Below are 17,781 nucleotides of genomic sequence, written 5' to 3'. Positions count from 1 at the left end.
TTCAATAAGATCTTCCATTTATAACTGCACAGAAGGAATAAAAAGAAAAAAAATATTTACATTACATTACATTATTTGCACTGGATTGTGTCTACAAGACAACGCATGATCCCTAAAAAAAACTCATGAACAAATCTTACTTTAAAAAAACTTTTTTTTTCTTTCTTACTGGATATGATGTAATAGGGTCCAAAATTGGCTCATAATTAAAAAAAAAAAAAAAATCTACCAACCTAATTAATTTTGAATTCTGCATATCATGAATAAAATCAAAGGCTTGTCATTTATTTGTGAAGCTCAACATGTAAAGTGTTATTGATGGTACAGAGCTCAGTGTCATACTTTGCTTGGAACTATTGTTTATTTTTATTTTATTTTTGCTTAAGAATGCCATGTATCACTGCGCACTGAGAGTCACATGCCGCCTACCTGACGTCACGGTCTAACGGTAACGGTTATGCTTCTGCCTTCAATCTACTGGAATTCTCCTGGCTCTGAGGTGAGCTTTAATTGTAAGTTGAGTATAATCTTTAGCATTTAACAGTAAATATTTGCCATAGTGTGTGTTCTGCTGGGATCGTGTTCCAGACTATTAGCTCGTTTTTGTCGAACAGCAACGCAGTAATGTCAGCTATGGTTGTCAACTAACTAAGGTTAGCTAGCTGACATTTGATTGTTTAGCTTAAACTAAACTTAGCTAAAATAAATATAGGCTAAATATTAGTTAGTCCTTTATTTCACCCCGTTTACCCTATTGTATGTACCACGTCGGATTGCCACAGTAAATGGCTCAAGTCTGACGAAAAAAGTGTCTGTATATTAGAGATATGTGCAGGTCTTAAAGTGACAGAGCAGCCTAATATGCTGTTTACTTCCATTGTGGGAAAAGCATATTAGTCACTGTAGACCAGCAACTGTCTGGTTACCCACATTCTTCAAAATAACTTTTATAAAAAAAAAAAAACATTAGTGTTTAAATGTTGTAAATGATGACAGATTTTTTGGGGTAACTATCCCTAATAAAACAAAATACAAAGATAAAAATCACCCACTGATCTTGACTGAGAACTAGAATACAGTTGCTTTATTAATTAATTTATACAGTGAAGTCTGGTGTTTTATTTTTATATTTGTTCTTTTTTTTTTTTTTTACTTTTGAAAGACAAGGCAGCTGCTGACTAGTCGAGAGACCTCAGGGAAAGAGTGAGCTTTGCCAATCAATGCTTAAGCACAATAAACTTTCAGTGGAGGTCAAATTAATAATTTCGTATTTTTATCTTTGTTTATTCATATTATTTTTACATTTGTATAGGTAATTTTTAGTCCCTTTCAGAGTGTTAAATTAGCTGTATTAACCTTTTCTATTTTTAATAAATCAATTTATTTGAAATCTCTTTGACTACTGTTCATTTTTGACAATACAGATATAGAATAGATATACAATATTAGATATACAATATACAGTCGTGCTCAGAATTAATCATACCCCTGGTAAATATGATCAAAAATGGCTGTAAAAAATAAATCTGCATTGTTTATCCTTTTGATCTTTCATTCAAAAAATTGGCAAAAATCTAACCTTTCATTGAAGTAAAAGAATTGAAAGTGGGGGGGAAATCACATTATAAAATAAATGTTTTTCTCCAAAACACGTTGGCCACAATTATTGATACCCCTAGAATTTTTTATGAGTAAAACATCTCTGAAGTGTATTTCCATTAATATTTACCTTTATTTAGCACACCAGGATGACTAGGAACATGAAATTGTCCAGCTATGACTTCTTGTTTCACAGGAGTTTAAATATGAGGAAACACAAAGGCCAAATTCCCTTGCTCATCCATCACAATGGAAATCTGATTATTTTATTGTCAAAGAGGACTCTTTCTCACAGTTTGCAGGTAACGGTGGTTCTGATAATTCATCTCCTGTTAAATTAAAACTGCGATGTATAGTGATGCTTTTATTGTTGTTATCTGGAAATGTTCAGCCAAATCCTGGGCCTACTACCTCTGTGCAATGTCTACCCACTCCCTCAGATTTCAAAAGTCGATCAGGCCTTGGTTTCAAACATTTAAATGTTAGAAGTCTGGTCCCTAAAATGGATATGATCAAGATCTGGGCAAATATGACAAACGCTGATGTAATGGTTCTATCAGAAACTTGGCTTAAGAAATCTGTAACTGATGACTTAATTCTTATTGATGGTTATAAAGTCTATAGAACTGGGGTGCGTTTCCCATACGACTATATAGCTCGCTGCTTAACTACCATAGTACGATGCATCGTTGGATAAATCAACTAGCTAGTCACGACTGTTTCCCGAAACCGTATGTCGCAAAGTATCGTTCAACCACGTTGGTTTATGACGTCTCGCACGTGGTGGACTAATAACTTATTTTAATTAATCTGTTTGAGATCGAATTAATGCTAGATTTTGTCATATAAGTTACAGACATGGCATCTGAAGACCATTTCTAATTTTTCTCAGTTATTTTGCTTTATTACCAGACTCAATATTTGGCTCGTTCTTACATAGTAGAGCACGTTCGCACATGCGCAGTCTTCAAAAACGGTGCTTTAAATCTCTTGACAAACTAAACGACGTATCTTACATTTGTATGAATTCTAAATAAATAACACGGGTTGTACTGAATGTCAGCTTGCTTATTTTGCTAAAGATAAGGATTTATTCAGTCTACATCTCATGTAAACTAGAAACAATGCTTCTAACCACAGCTCGAGAGCTGTCGTTTCGGGAAACACCAAATCGTTGAACTATGCTGATAACTACGGAACTTGCGACCATAGTTGGCTAACGATGCTTTCAGGAAACGCACCCCTGATCGGTTGGGTAAAGGAGGTGGGGTTGCCATGTATGTCAAATCCAAGCTCATTAGCTCTGTAACTCTGTCAATTACTAAAGCTAAACAGTTTGAGGCCTTGGCCATCAAAGTAGGCGTATCAAAGGATTCTTACATCACTGTTGTTGGTTGCTATAGACCCCCGTCTGCCGCAAAGGTTGCTTTCAAATCTATTTCAGATATTTTACATGAGTTAAATTACTCTGAATTCATCCTTATGGGTGATCTAAATTGGGACTGGCTTTCAGTGACGTCAGATTGTTTTAAAGAACTGTGTGATTCATTAAACCTAGTGCAACTCATTAATGCTCCAACAAGGCCAAATCCTAAAGCACAACATAACTCTACCTTGCTTGATTTAATTATAACAAATACATCTCACAAATACACCTCAACTGGCATATTTTGCAATGATGTTAGCGATCATTGTGCAATTGCTTGTGTCAGGAATACAAAAATTCCCAAGGGAAAACCCTGGTTCATTTTTAAAGGTTTTCAAGAGCAGACTTTCCTACGTGATTTATATCATAGTGATCTTAACAGAGTAACTCTGATTCCGGATGTTGAATTGGCATGGGAATATTTTCTCTCAATTTTTCTGTCTATTTCAAATAAACATGTTCCCATTAAGTTTAGGATCAGTGGTAGGGAAAATCCCTGGTTCTCAGACAGTCTCTCAGAGCTAATTAATTTAAGAAATAAATCATGGGCCCAAGCTAGATTTTCAAACTCCTCTGCTGATTGGACTACGTTTAGAACCCTAAGGAACAAGTGCACCTTGATGATAAGAAATTCCAAATCAGAGTTTTATCTGAAGACAGTTACAGAGAATCTAAATAACCCCTCCAAATTCTGGAAAGTAATTAAATCTATGTCGGGTACACATGTTGCTTCAAGCCTCCCTGAACACATTCTGGTTGGCTCAGATGAAATAAAGGATAAAGCTGCTATGATCAGTCAGTTAAACAAACACTTTATCTGTGCTGGGTCTGCATTTGACAGCTCAAATGTAAATGCACCTGTCCCATGTTCTGCCACCACTGCAACTGATAGAAATCTGGATTTGTTTGATTTTAAAACTATTTCAGTTGCGCAAGTTTGTAAAGCTCTGAAAGGCATTGACCACAAAAAATCTGCAGGTCCTGACAATCTGGATCCTTATCTCCTAAAGGTGGCGGCAGATGTTATTTCTGAGTCTATTACTCACATTTTTAATTTTAGTCTTATGTCCAATTCAATACCCCAAATCTGGAAAGCTGCTTATGTTATCCCCTTATTTAAAGGTGGGGACCCCTCAGAGCTAAACAATTACCGTCCGATCTCCAAACTATCAATCCTGGCTAAGATCCTTGAATCCCAGGTAAATTTACAGGTAAAACAGTTCTTATTTGATAATAATATTTTAAACAAATTTCAATCTGGTTTTAGAACTGGCCACAGTACCATTACTGCTGCTATGGTGGTAATAAATTATCTTATTTGTGCCTTGGACAGAAAACAACATTGCGCTACTTTATTTGTAGATCTATCCAAGGCGTTTGATTCTGTAGATCATGAATTGTTGCTGAACAAACTTAGGGATGTGTGTTTCTATCCTAATGCTGTTAAATGGTTTAGAAACTATTTTGTAGATCGAACTCAGTGTGTCCATGCAGAGGGCCACAAATCTGAGTTTCTTGGAATATCTAAAGGGGTCCCCCAGGGGTCTATTTTGGGACCTATTCTGTTCTCTATTTTTATAAATGATTTAGGTAAGGATGTTCAAGCAAAAGTACACTTTTATGCTGATGACATGGTCATTTATACTATTATGCTCCTTCCATAGCACAGGCTGTGCAAGAGCTTCAGACTGCATTTCAGTCATTACAAACTGCTCTGCTCAATTTAAAATTGGTTTTAAATCCTCATAAAACGAAGTTCATGGTCTTTTCAAAAACTTGCCTACAGTTGCTTGATGATCTTAGCATTTTTACGTCTGATGGTAAATCCATTGAAAGGGTACCCATGTACAAGTACTTGGGTATATGGATAGACGACAAACTTTTATTTAATGTACATATTGCTAATCTAGTTAGGAAGCTCAAAGTAAAGATTGGCTTTTATTTTAGAAATAAATCTAGCTTTACTTTTAATGCTAAAAAAAAAAAAACTTGTGGAAGCTACTTTTCTGTCTGTGATTGATTATGGTGACATATTATATATGCATGCAGCCTCCTCCATCTTACGGAGCCTTGATTCAGTGTATCACGCGTCTCTACGCTTTTTTACAAATGCACTCCTCTGTCTCAATTCTGCGAGTTATCAGCTACGCTCCTCCAAGTGGTTGCTTTTTAATGTACCCAGGGTTTGGACAGATTTGGGGAAAACTGCATTTTCATACTATGCACCATGGGCATGGAATAATTTGCAAAAAGATCTTAAACTAGAATTAATTATGTTTAATATTAATGTGTTGTTTATGTATGGCTGCTACCTTGGCCAGGTCTCTCTTGTAAAAGAGATTTTTGATTTCAATGAGACTTCCTGGTAAAATAAAGGTAAAAAAAAAAAAAAGTAAAACCAAAGAATATAGTTCTGATGTGCAGCAAAAGATTGTTGAGCATCACAAAATAGAAAGTGGCTGTAAGAAAATAGCTAAAGAATTGAAAATCCCCATTTTGACCATCAGGGCAATAATTACGAAGTTATAATCAACTAAAGATGTTACGAATCTGCCAGGAAGAGGACGCGTGTCTGTATTGTCTTAAAGGGGACCTATTATGCCCCTTTTCACAAGATGTAAAATAAGTCTCTGATGTCCCCAGAGTGTGTATGTGAAGTTTTAGCTCAAAATACCCAACAGATCATTTTTTACAGCATGTTTAAATTGTCACTTTTTGGTGCTCAGAAAAACGTGCTGTTTTAGTGTGTGCCCTTTAAATGCAAATGAGCTGCTGCTGCCGGCACAGGGGGCGGAGCTTCATGAGGTCGCGCTCAGAGCCAGGACAATATCACCTCATGGAATGATGATAATATCAGAAACTCTCAGTAATGGTGTTCATTTCGACCCGGAGTCGGACAATAATGCCAGTCAGAGTGCTGTATGGAGATGGAACAGGTATAGTTTAGTTTAATTACGGTTATAACGTATTTGTCATCTGCTTGTATCCACTATTAATAGCTTACAAGTCTGCTGTTTCAGACCAGGTCCGAATGATGATCAAAAATATACTGATGAGTTTAATAAAGTTTAATGTAGCCTACATCACACAAAAGATGAAGCGTCAGTTTTACTCCAGAAAATCACCGTAAGAGCTGAGTAAACACAGTATAAGAAGTGTGTAAGTACATAAACGAATTTCGGTAGAGTTGAGGGAGCATTTTCTTTGAAAAAAATAATAATTCCACCTCGTCTTCAGCGGCTGCCTCAGATTTCGGGAGTAAATGGAGAGAGCTATGTGGATTAATACATCCAGCCACACAACAGGAGACATTCTCGTCAGTACAGCAATGATGGATGTGTCCAACTCGCTGTAAACTCGATCAGGGCGGGTCTATGTTAAAACGGCAGTGTCTGTTAACACTCGTGGGCGGGGCCTGTGGCTGTAGTGACGTCACTAAAGCTGCATTCTGAAAACAGGTCGTTGGGAGACAGTGCTGATGATTTATGGGGATTAATAAAAAATGAGTGAGTGGATTTTTATCACTATTGGTTGGTTGTGTACACACACTGCCAACACACATTTATGTCCAAACAGCATAAAAGTGAATTTTGCATAATAGGTCCCACAGATGGAGAATTGCAGCGATTAGTTGAGTCTTGGGGTCAGAAAGCTTAAAAAAAAAAATAAAAAAAAAAACCTTACACAACCACATGTTGTTTGGGAGGTTTTCAAGAAAAATGCTCCTCGCTCCTCCAAAAACAAACTCCAGCATATTCAGTTGTCAGACACGACTGGAACACGACAGGGTTCTGTGGTCAGATGAAACTAAAAAAAGAGCTTTTTGGCAGCAAACACGCTAGATGGGTCTGGTGCACACAAGAATAAAAAGTACCCCATGTGTACAATTTAATATACCATTGGATCTTTAATGTTGTGGGCATATTTTTCTGCTGGAGGTCCTGGACTTCTTATTCAGATTCATGGCATCGTGGATTCAATCAAATATCAACAGATAAAAAATCAAAACCTGACGCCTTCTGCTAGAAATCTTATAATGGGCCGTGGTTGGATCTTCCATCAGGACAACGATCCAAAACAAACATAAAAATCAACACAAAAATGTGTTAGGGAGCACAAAATGAAGCTTCTGCCATGACCGTCCCAGTTCCCTGACCTGATGAGTGGGGTGAACTGAAGAGAAGAAGCGCCAACATGGATCTGGGAATCTGAAGGATCTGGAGAGATTCTGTATGAAGGAATGATCGCTGATCTCTTGTCAGGTGTTCTCCAAACTCATCAGGCATTGTAGGAGAAGACTCAGAGCTGTTATCTTGGCAAAAGGAGATTGCAAAAAGGTATTTAATAAAAGGGTATGAATAATTGTGGCCAACGTGTTTTGGAGAAAAACATTTATTAGGGGTTCAAGCATGAAATGCTGAAACCCTATTGTAATTGTAAGGATTCGTAAAACGCATCGTGCAGGCCAAACTGTAAGGCCTAGAGACGTGAAACCTGGCCAGATGGTAGGCCTCAATTTGGGGACAACCTATCAGAGTATGACCCCGATTGGCCCATAGGTGGCGCTACAGCAACCAAAAGTACAAAATTGCTCATAACTCTTAGGCCGTTTGACCTTAAGTGCCTTACACCTCTGTGATCCCTGGCTCAAGGCGGACAAAATAGCTATCTCCAAATCCGATTTAGGCGGGAACAATTTTCTGCTATGTCGCATTTTGTCCAAAACATACTTTTGCGAACTAGTCCCTGGTTTTTGGCCCGATCGGAACCAGACCAGTCTAGGACAATTCTCTGGACTCTCTAGATCAATAATTATCGAAAAAAAGGTGGCGCTATAAATGGCAAAAAGCTTCCATTCTTATTAGGGGTTCAAGCATGAAATGCTGAAACCCTATTGTAATTGTAAGGATTCGTAAAACGCATCGTGCAGGCCAAACCGTAAGGCCTAGACCATACCTGTCAACACTCCCGTTTTCCCCGGGAGTCTCCCGTATTTCACACCCATCTGCCGCCCCCCCCCCCCCCCGGTTTGTTATTTCTCCCGTGAAACTCCCGTTATTTGTATGGCCCAAACGTCGTTATATGAATAATCACATCAATATATTATTCCAAGGTTGTCCAGTTGCCAGATCTTGTATGAAACCCATCCTACTCGCGCAATCAACACATCATACAAATTTCAACCCATTTGTGAGCTCAACCTGGCAACCTACAACCCAGTTGTGCCGTCGATATCTGCGCAGGTAGTAGACGCGGGAAGTTGAATAAGCGTTACTGGTAGAAATGGGAAAAGACTCTGTGTCAAGTAAATATTTAACGCAATTAATGCAGCATCCGTTTTTTTCTGTCATCCTTTGGCTGCATGGCGTTACATTATGATGCGCTTTTATTCTTGCTAATGCTTTTAAACCATTCAAGCCATATAGGCTACTTATTTTATAAAACTTTAAAAGAGCATAACTCATTCCTGGGAATACATTTGACATCGCAGCCTGACCTTGACGGAAATAAATATCCTACGCCAAAAGTAGGCTACCAGAGAAAAAGTCTCAGCTGTGCTCAGATTTGTAAACCATACAGTTGCTTTGGTTTTTCAATCCATACCCATTTCGCCCCGTGGCTCAAAAGGGACACAACAAAAATAGGGACACCCGAGAAAGCCAAAATAGAATGTAAAATTTAACAAAATAGAACTATACAAAAAAAAAAAAAAACTACGTACAACGGTAACAGTGAACAAATTCATAATCCATGCACGCTTTCGCAATCGTTGTTTTGTAAATCGTTCTTTCGCAATAGTTGTTGTAATATTCAGTTCCTGTGAAAAATTGTGCAATACTGTTTGGATGTAATTCAGTTCCAGTTGAATGTTCAGTTCATGGAGTAGGCTATACACAGGTGATGTGTAATATTCAGTACCAGTAAACTCCACCCGCTGGAACAGTTTCTTACAGTAACTGAATATTACACATCACCTGTTCAGTTTTGAAAACTGTAGCCTACTCACAGATTTGTGGCCTATACCTTATTTTAGAAATCTGTTTTTCTGTATATTGATTTGTTGTGTATTGTTAAGATGAAAACAACTGTCTTAACTGAATTTTTCTATGATTTGGCGATGGGGTGTGTAATGTATAGATGACATAAAACCGCATGTGGTTGAACTGAACCCCCCCCCCCCCCCCCCAGGTCTCCCGTATTTTGGGACCCAAATGTTGACAGGTATGGCCTAGAGACGTGAAACCTGGCCAGATGGTAGGCCTCAATTTGGGGACAACCTATCAGAGTATGACCCCGATTGGCCCATAGGTGGCGCTACAGCAACCAAAAGTACAAAATCGCTCATAACTCTTAGGCCGTTTGACCTAGACTCAAGTGCCTTACACCACTGTGATCCCTGTGAGAAATGGTCTTTTTCATCTATTATGTCAGTGGTTACATGCTTGCTAAATAAAACTTAATAACTTTTGATGCTTTTGTGCTTAAAGGCCTTAACTGCTTGAACCCCGATAAATGCTGCTTGTTTCATAATGTGATTTCCCCCACACTTTCAATTCTTTTACTTAAATGAAAGGTTAGATTTTTGCCAATTTTTTTAATGAAAGATCAAAAGGATAAACGATGCAGATTTATTTTTTACAGCCATTTTTGATCATATTTACCAGGGGTATGATTAATTCTGAGCACGACTGTATGTGGTGACTGCATCTATTTCAGATGTATAGAATAACTGTTTTTCTCAAAGACTTAAGTTGTTGTAGCCGACAAGTAGGTTATGTATAGTGAAACAGATAGTGCGCTGAGTGGGCCAGTGGGTCAACGGTGCGGGCCCTGAGTGGGCCAGTGGGTCAACGGTGCGGGCCCTGAGTGGGCCAGTGGGGTCAACAGTGCAGGCGCTGAGTGGGCCAGTGGGTCAACAGTGCAGGCGCTGAGTGGGCCAGTGGGTCAACAGTGCAGGCGCTGAGTGGGCCAGTGGGTCAACGGTGCGGGCGCTGAGTGGGCCAGTGGGTCAACGGTGCAGGCGCTGAGTGGGCCAGTGGGTCAACGGTGCGGGCGCTGAGTGGGCCAGTGGGTCAACGGTGCAGGCGCTGAGTGGGCCAGTGGGTCAACGGTGCGGGCGCTGAGTGGGCCAGTGGGTAAAACTTTCATGTCAATAAAGCCCCTCTGAACTGAGAAAAAAAACTAATAGAGAGAGATTGTGTTGGTATTCTATGTAGTACTGACTTCAGAAAAGCAGAAAGCTTGTCCTGTTGTTCTTCACTGTACAGGTAGACTAGCACCTGGCAAGAGGACTTCTGAGGAAACCACTTTGAAGTCTTCCCATCGAGTACATCTTACAGACAAATTGTTTTGCCACAATTATTAACATTTTTGTACTGATGAGTGCCACTAGGGGGCACTAATGCTTTGAGCAATGCAAGTGCAACTGTTCAGCAGAATAATGAAGCAACACACATGACGTGTAGAAACTATGCATCTGTGTTGGTGGTCTGTGGAACAAGTTAAATTAAACATGTTACCAGGAGAAATCGATTAAAAGTTGTAAAATTAGTGTTTAGCATCGTGTCTGTCTGGCTGTAATTGTTAGGCGATAGGGCTAAGTAGAGCTGTGTGTCGTCTGTCGTCCGGTGGGAAGCAATTTGGTTCTTTCTCATTATTCGGCTCATTGGGAGCATATACAGGTTGAACAGGAGTGGCGCAAGACTTGAGCCTTGAGGGACTCCGCATGTCATGGATGTCCACTCAGACTTATGGTCTCCTATACTCACATTATAACCTCTCCCATCTAAGTATGACCTGAACCATTTTAGGACTATCCCAGAAAGCCCCACCCAGTTTTCCAGCCTGTCCAGAAGTATGTTATGATCGACAGTGTCAAATGCAGCACTGAGGTCGAGTAGTACCAGAATTGATGTTTTGCCTGTATCAGTATTTAAGCGAATATCCTTTATTATCTAACAGTTTTAACATAACAGTTTAACACACTTTTGAAAAGGAAGTGGGGAGTCAAGGGTGCAGGTTGATGTTTTAAGCTGCTGTACTGTTTCAACTTAAATTTGACCATTAACTTACAGTAGCAAAAAGAGTGCGTGAGTTGTTTATTGTTTATAATATTTGAGAGGAAGGTCTGTCTAGCTTTGCCTAGTTCCACATTGAATGCATGAAGGCTGTCTTTGTAGATGATATAATGGACAAGTTTTGTCTTCCACCACATGCGCTCTGCTTTTCTACACTGTCTTTTCATATTTTGCACTGCCGTTGAGTTTCTCCAATGAGCTTTTTGTCTGCCACACTTCTTCCTGACTTTCACTGGAGCAATATCATCAATTACACTTTTAACTTTTAAAGGATATGCGTCAGCAGATATGCTTGGTGTTAAAGATATAGCCTTCATAAATAGCACACTAGTGTTCTCATTTAAGCATCTCTTCTTGACAGACACAGATCTAGCTTCAATGGCAGGAGAGATCAATATATCAAAGAAAATACAGATGATCAGACAGTGCTACATCCTTAATAACAGTCGATGAAAGTTTAGACCCTTACTGATAAGTACATCTAGAGTGTGTACATGTTGAGTCAGATCAAAAGTATTTTAAAACAGTTTTGATTTATTTTGCCGTAATGGTTTCTGCATTATCTATGTGAATTTTAAAATCCCCAGCAATAGTCAAACTCTAAGGAAATTGCTGATAATAGCTCTGTGAAGTCCTCAGCAAAGGCTGGAGAGTATTTTGGAGGCCTGTAAATAATAAGTAGAACGCGTTAACACCTTTTAACACAATACTCAGATATTCGAAAGACGGATAATTCCCAAATGATATTTGCTTACATTGATAGATATCCTTAAAAAGAGCAGCTACACCCCCATCTCTCCTACCCACTCTGCAGACACTCATAAAAGTAAAGTTAGGAGGGGATGTTTCATTGAGGACTGTTGCAGTGCAGCTGTCTTCTAGCCAAGTTAAATTTTAAGCAATTGGATGTTTAAAAGTGCTAACTTGACTGTATTACATTTTTCTCACACAACAATCTTAGTTTGACATGTAACAGGTAGCAGATTAGATGGTGTAATGGCTTCGTTTCCTTTTTAGCCACTTCCATGAGGGAAAGTATCTTTGGCGCTACAAACCTGTTTAAGCAAGACTTGAACTTGATTGTAACAAAAGGTAAAAACTTAAAGACAAATCTCTCCTTCCAAAACAAGCAGGTAGGTCGAAAAACTGTCTCCCTTCCCCCGTACCCCTTGCCACATTACTTCCTGTTTAAGATGGCTACCTTCAGGAAATCCCCAAAAGGGGTGCAATTCTTTCCCTTTACCACAGGGGGAGTACAGAAAAATAGTTACATACAGCCATGACATTGAGTAACATTATTAATAGCCTTATGGCTCCTACATCCCGGCCCCTTAATTGACGATGTTAAGGCAATTAAATATAAAATATACATATATTGAGGAGCCATATTACAGTTTTTCTCAATTGCTTAAACACTATAACCAGGCTTTTGAACTAAAATTTCAAAACCATAATGCCATTTATCAAAAAGCACACCCATTTCCCTAAACTATAAACACTATTCCCTGTTTTGACACATGACTCAGATTTGTTGAACTGTCACTGCAAAACTCTACACACAAATTCCTTTCAATATTGTTCACTCAAGTCAGCACAGCTTCAGCTCAGCTTTTAAGGCTACTCCAGGAAGAGAAGTGCTTGATAAACAGTATAAGAGCCTCCAGTTAACCCTCTGGGGACCAAGCTGTTTTTGGGGCCCTTGAGATGTTCTGACATGCTCTGACATTTGTGCTTTTTTCAGTTATTTATAAACATGTTAATGGCAAAGGTGTAAATTCACTCTATATAGCACAAACAGGCCTACCATAATATGCGAGCAACATGTATGTAGATGTTTGTATTTTTAAGAGAATAATGTTTATGCGTGGTTATTTAAAAAAATAAAAATGAAAGTTGCTGAAATAAGACCACAAAACTCATGCAAAATATGTGCCCACAAGACTTTTGACTAATGGATGTTGTCTCTTCGAGTTCTAGCTTCAAAATTATGTGAAAATAGTCTTGCTTTATCGTTCACAAAAAAAAAATACATTGATTTAAATGGTGTAAAACAGGTTTTGCTTGGAAAGCCAATATGCGAGGGGGAGGAGTAGTTTACACCTTAGATTACCCAGTCCCACCCACTCTGCATAATGACTCTGCATAATTAGCCATTCATTCAGGTGTGACACTGACTGAGCCACAATGCAAGGACAAAATATATATTTTGAAGAAGACTTATATTGACCATTTAAGATTTTGCTTACATCTATCTTGTAAATATGTTTTGCTATTTTATTAAAAAGGTTACAATTACAACAATAATTACAATTTCAGCAATATTTCTGCAAAAAAGTACTCTTTCTTTGTAAAAAAAAAAAAAAAAAGATTATAGGCCTACATTTTATCATATGTATTCATTAGTTTGAATATAGCCAACATTGGAACATCTTAGTCTATGACTTTATTTTTGACAAAATAGTATTTTTTATATATATATATATATATATATATATATATATGACCAGAAAAGCTTATTTGATGTGTCAGTCTATTCTACAGTAAAAACTGTACCCAAATCTAGTCAACAAAATGTTGTCTTTCATACTTCGCCTGACTGTAACGTTGTTTTTATGAAATATTAGGGCATAGCCTATAAATGTTAATTTGCAGTTTAATACGTTGCTTATACAAATACATTTTATTTCAACATATTTCAGTCGATTTTTACTCATCTCAGTAGGCTATAGCAAAGCAGTTTATTCTTTCACACACAGACGCGTGATTCATATTTAGGCTAAACAGTCTTTACAAATATGTACCCTTCATTCATCTCACAGAAACGCGATTCATATTTAGGCTAAACAGTCTTTACAAAAATGTACCCTTCATTCATCTCACAGAAACGCGATTCATATTATAGAAACGCGATTCATCTTTTTGTTTACATAGGCCTAACGTTATTCCATAACTTTATTCCACATTAACACTTGAGAAAGGATAACTTAGCTTACCTCACTCCTCAGCGGGATCTGCTCCTCATATTGCTCCTCATATCAGCACGGAAACTTTTCTCCATAAGGTAGGCTATATTATGCCTCTTTGTTTACAGCTGATGTGGGGGCGTTTCACAGACTGAAATGGTTCTCAGAATTTGCGTTTGAATAGCACGCGCTCTCCGGGGCGTGGTCAAATTACTTTTGAATGGCTCGTAATGAGCTCGACTGGAGTCGCTCTCTTTTTATACAGATTACAGAAGCTGATAATATTTGTTTTTTATATAAATTACTTCATTTAAAAGCTGCGATCTCAAGCTTTATGCCCGTGGGTCTGTTTGCCTGTTTGACTGAATTTTCGCGGAGTTATAGATCATTTTCGAACGCGTTTCAAATGGGAGTTTACTGACAGAGAGAAGGCAGAAATAGCATCATGTTAATTTTTCTTTATTTGTCAAAAAGCAAAACACTTTATTTTTATTGTGAGTATACAGAAAAAAAAATAGAAACTGAACAGGATCGATTGATGTATTACACGAAAATGAAAGATCAAAATTAACAGAGCATTTTGTGTTTATTTTTCATTGCTAAAAAAAAAAAACGAGCAAAACGCGCGGGCGCGTTTTTGGTCCCCAGAGGGTTAAAACTGTAGTGAAAACCACAGCCGTTTTCTTTATCTTGGAGTTGTCACAAGATAAGGTCATTTGCTCCTCCGGAAAGCAAGGCCAGTTTGATTCAGGTAGTGAAAGAAATTCTGGACCATTCAAACATCTTTCTGAACCAAGGAAGGAATCGATCGAAAGATCGCGTGATGTTGCATCTGCAGGATTCAGAGCCATTCACATAATACCACTGGGATTTCTCAGACAAATCGTGTATTTTGCAGACTCTATTTGCAACGTATGTTTTGAATCGTGTTGTGTCATTACAGTTCCCCTTCGAGGGAACTCGCACTGCGATGTCGTCGTGACGACACTAGGGGAACGCCCCCAGCGTAACGCATCTGAAGCATGAATGATATCTGTCCAATCCTGATTGGTGCTGCGTCATGACGTAGTAGATGACGGCATAACCGGAAGATACAAAGGGACGCCGGCACAAACACACATTAGCTTTTTTGCTCTTCAGCTAAAGCGCTCTGTGTTTTTGTCAGTCCTATTTGGTGTTGTCTGTCCTTATCAGTTTCACAAGCATTATGAGCGAGCAGTTTAAAAGGTGTGTGCATCCGTGTCCGCGCTATCTTTCGGGCTCGTACACACACCAGCTGTGTGTGCACTGTCTCGGCGTGCAGCACGCTAGGGCGGCTCTCGAGGGAGCCGCCTGTAGCGAGTGCGATAAGCTGCCGCTGAGGGTGTTGCGCTCACGGCTCGCTGTGTTTGATCAGCACGGCCAGGCTCGCGAGCCCCGCGGTTCTGGGCCCGCCGCTGCCGAGACAGCGTGGCGCCGCAGATCGTGGGGCTCACAAATGGATTTATCAGCGGGACATGGGACTGCTACGGCATCTTCCCAGTCCTCGTCTGTTGATTCAGACGTTCTCCCGCCCCGTATGGAAGCCCGCGAGGCGGAGGACCCGATGTTACAATTGTCTGGCTCTGAGGAGTCAGATGATTTAAACATCGAGGCGGGTGATGTGGGGCTCGAGAGCACGCAAACGCCACCTCATGCACCCGCTCAAGAGGAGCTTGTGGAGGTTTTGACGCGCGCTGTGGCCAAACTTAACATCGATTGGCCACAAGAAGAACCTCAAATCCAGCCGCCCAGTAAGCTGGATGAGAGGTTTTTTAAGCGCAAATCTCAACCTTCACGCCGGGGCCTTCCATTTTTTCAAACCATACTCAGCCAGGCTCTCCAACCCCCCAGTACTTGATTTTGCTAACGTATTGGGGGCGGCTGAGTGTGGTTATGGGACAATGCCTCGGGTGGAGGAGGCTCTCGCGAGCTACCTTTCTCCCGAGGCCGCATCGTCCCTTAAGGCCCCGGTACTGCCCACTAAGCCGTGCCGCGATACATCAGTGCTGGTGGGCAGGGCTTATATGGCGGCCGGGCGGGCTGGTGGTTGTCTGCACACCATGGCGGTGTTGCAGGTATACCAGGCCGACCTCCTCAAGGAGCTGGATGAGGACCAGGGTCCCTCTCCAGAAGATATTTTTGAGCTCAGGAAGGCCACCGATTTGTCTCTCCGCATCACCAAGGAGACGGCCCGTGCCATCGGCCGCTCCATGGCTGGTTTGGTGTGTGTGGAGAGACATTTGTGGCTGAATTTGTCGGGGATGAAAGAGAAGGAAAAACATTTTCTCTTAGATTTCCCGATCTCGCCTTCTGGCCTTTTCGGCGGCGCGGTTGATACCGTCGTCGGGAGGTTTCAGGAGGTGAGAAAGCAGTCGGCGGCCTTCCAGCAATATCTCCCCCGTCGCTCCGGCTCCTCGAGGAAGGCTGCCTCTAAAGGGCAGCCCCGGCCGTCTACCAGCTCCTCGCACCGACAGGTGCAAAAAGAGAGTGTCGCCGCCCGCGCCCCTCCCGAGGGAGCCTGGCAAAGGAGGCGGCGCTCTCGAGGTAAGCCTTCGGAGCCTAAGGTCGATCTGAGGACCGTCCTTCAGGCAAAGAAGGCTTCCTCTAAGCGGTCCTAGTTGCGGCCGGACCGCTGAGAGCTGTCCCCCCGGGGTGGAGCGATTGAGGTCGCCTCCCTCCCGGAGCTCTCGGGAAATCAGCGCTGTGTTTCCGCCGTCCAGCACGCCTCGGGCCACACTGATTTCCCGCGTACGCACGCCGCTCCAGCCACCTCTAGAAAGACCTGTGGCTGGGCAGCGAACGCGATTTTCAACGAAAATCATTCTCGACTGCTCCCTGCAGGTCAGCCGCTTCAGGGGGTCGGGAACGAGGCTCGGTTGACACCCGAGGCCAGCCTCGAGAGGCTGGTTCCCTTAGTAGATTATCTCAGCGCATGGTCTTGCCTTCCGAATATATCTGCGTGGGCCCTTTGTACTGTAGAGCTGGGTTACAGACTGCAGTTCAGCTCCCCTCCTCCGAAGTTCAACGGGGTGGTCTGGACTGTGGTCGGCCCAGAGCAGGTTCGGGTTATGGAACAGGAAGTTCAATCCCTGTTGGTCAAGGAGGCCATAGAACGTGTTCCTCTGCCAGACAGGGAGTCCGGGTTCTACAGCCGGTACTTCATAGTTCCCAAGAAGGATGGGGGGTTGCGTCCAATAATAGATCTCAGGCACTTGAATCGTTCTCTGAGGAGATTCAGGTTCAAGATGCTCACAATTCCAGCCATCGTGAGTCAGATCCAGTTCGAGGACTGGTTCATCACGATAGATCTGAAGGACGCATACTTCCATATATCCATCCTTCCATGTCACAGGAAGTTCCTGAGGTTCGCTTTCGGGGGAGAAGCGTACCAATATCGGGTTCTTCCCTTCGGCCTAGCTCTTTCCCCTCGCACCTTCACCAAGTGCATGGATGCAGCGCTGGCTCCGCTGAGACTCAAGGGCATTCGTGTACTCAATTACATCGACGACTGGCTAATATTAGCCAAGTCGTACGATATGGCAGTTCGACATTGAGATGTCGTTCTGGCCCATATCAGGTGCTTGGGGCTGAGACTCAACACAAAGAAGAGCGTGTTGACGCCCTCCCAGAGGACTATGTTCCTGAGAGTGGTATGGGACTCCACTACGATGCGGGCACAAATGTCTCCAGCACG

General features: G+C 41.1%; 1 protein-coding gene across 1 annotated transcript in view; it reads left to right on the top strand.

Annotated features, from left to right (window-relative positions):
- Positions 1 to 386: 386 nt before the first annotated feature.
- The window catches only part of LOC311281007 (protein NLRC3-like), a gene marked incomplete at its 3' end in the record, with an annotated part of 54,621 nt that continues 37,226 nt past the window's right edge, over positions 387 to 17,781 (top strand). Inside the window, exon 1 of the mRNA XM_084393627.1 lies at positions 387 to 512. The remainder of the gene's footprint in view (positions 513 to 17,781) is intronic.

Source organism: Rutilus rutilus (assembly GCF_951802725.1).
Source record: "Rutilus rutilus genome assembly, chromosome: 21".
Lineage (NCBI taxonomy): Eukaryota > Metazoa > Chordata > Actinopteri > Cypriniformes > Leuciscidae > Rutilus > Rutilus rutilus.
This window is presented reverse-complemented; position numbering and strand designations above follow the sequence as displayed.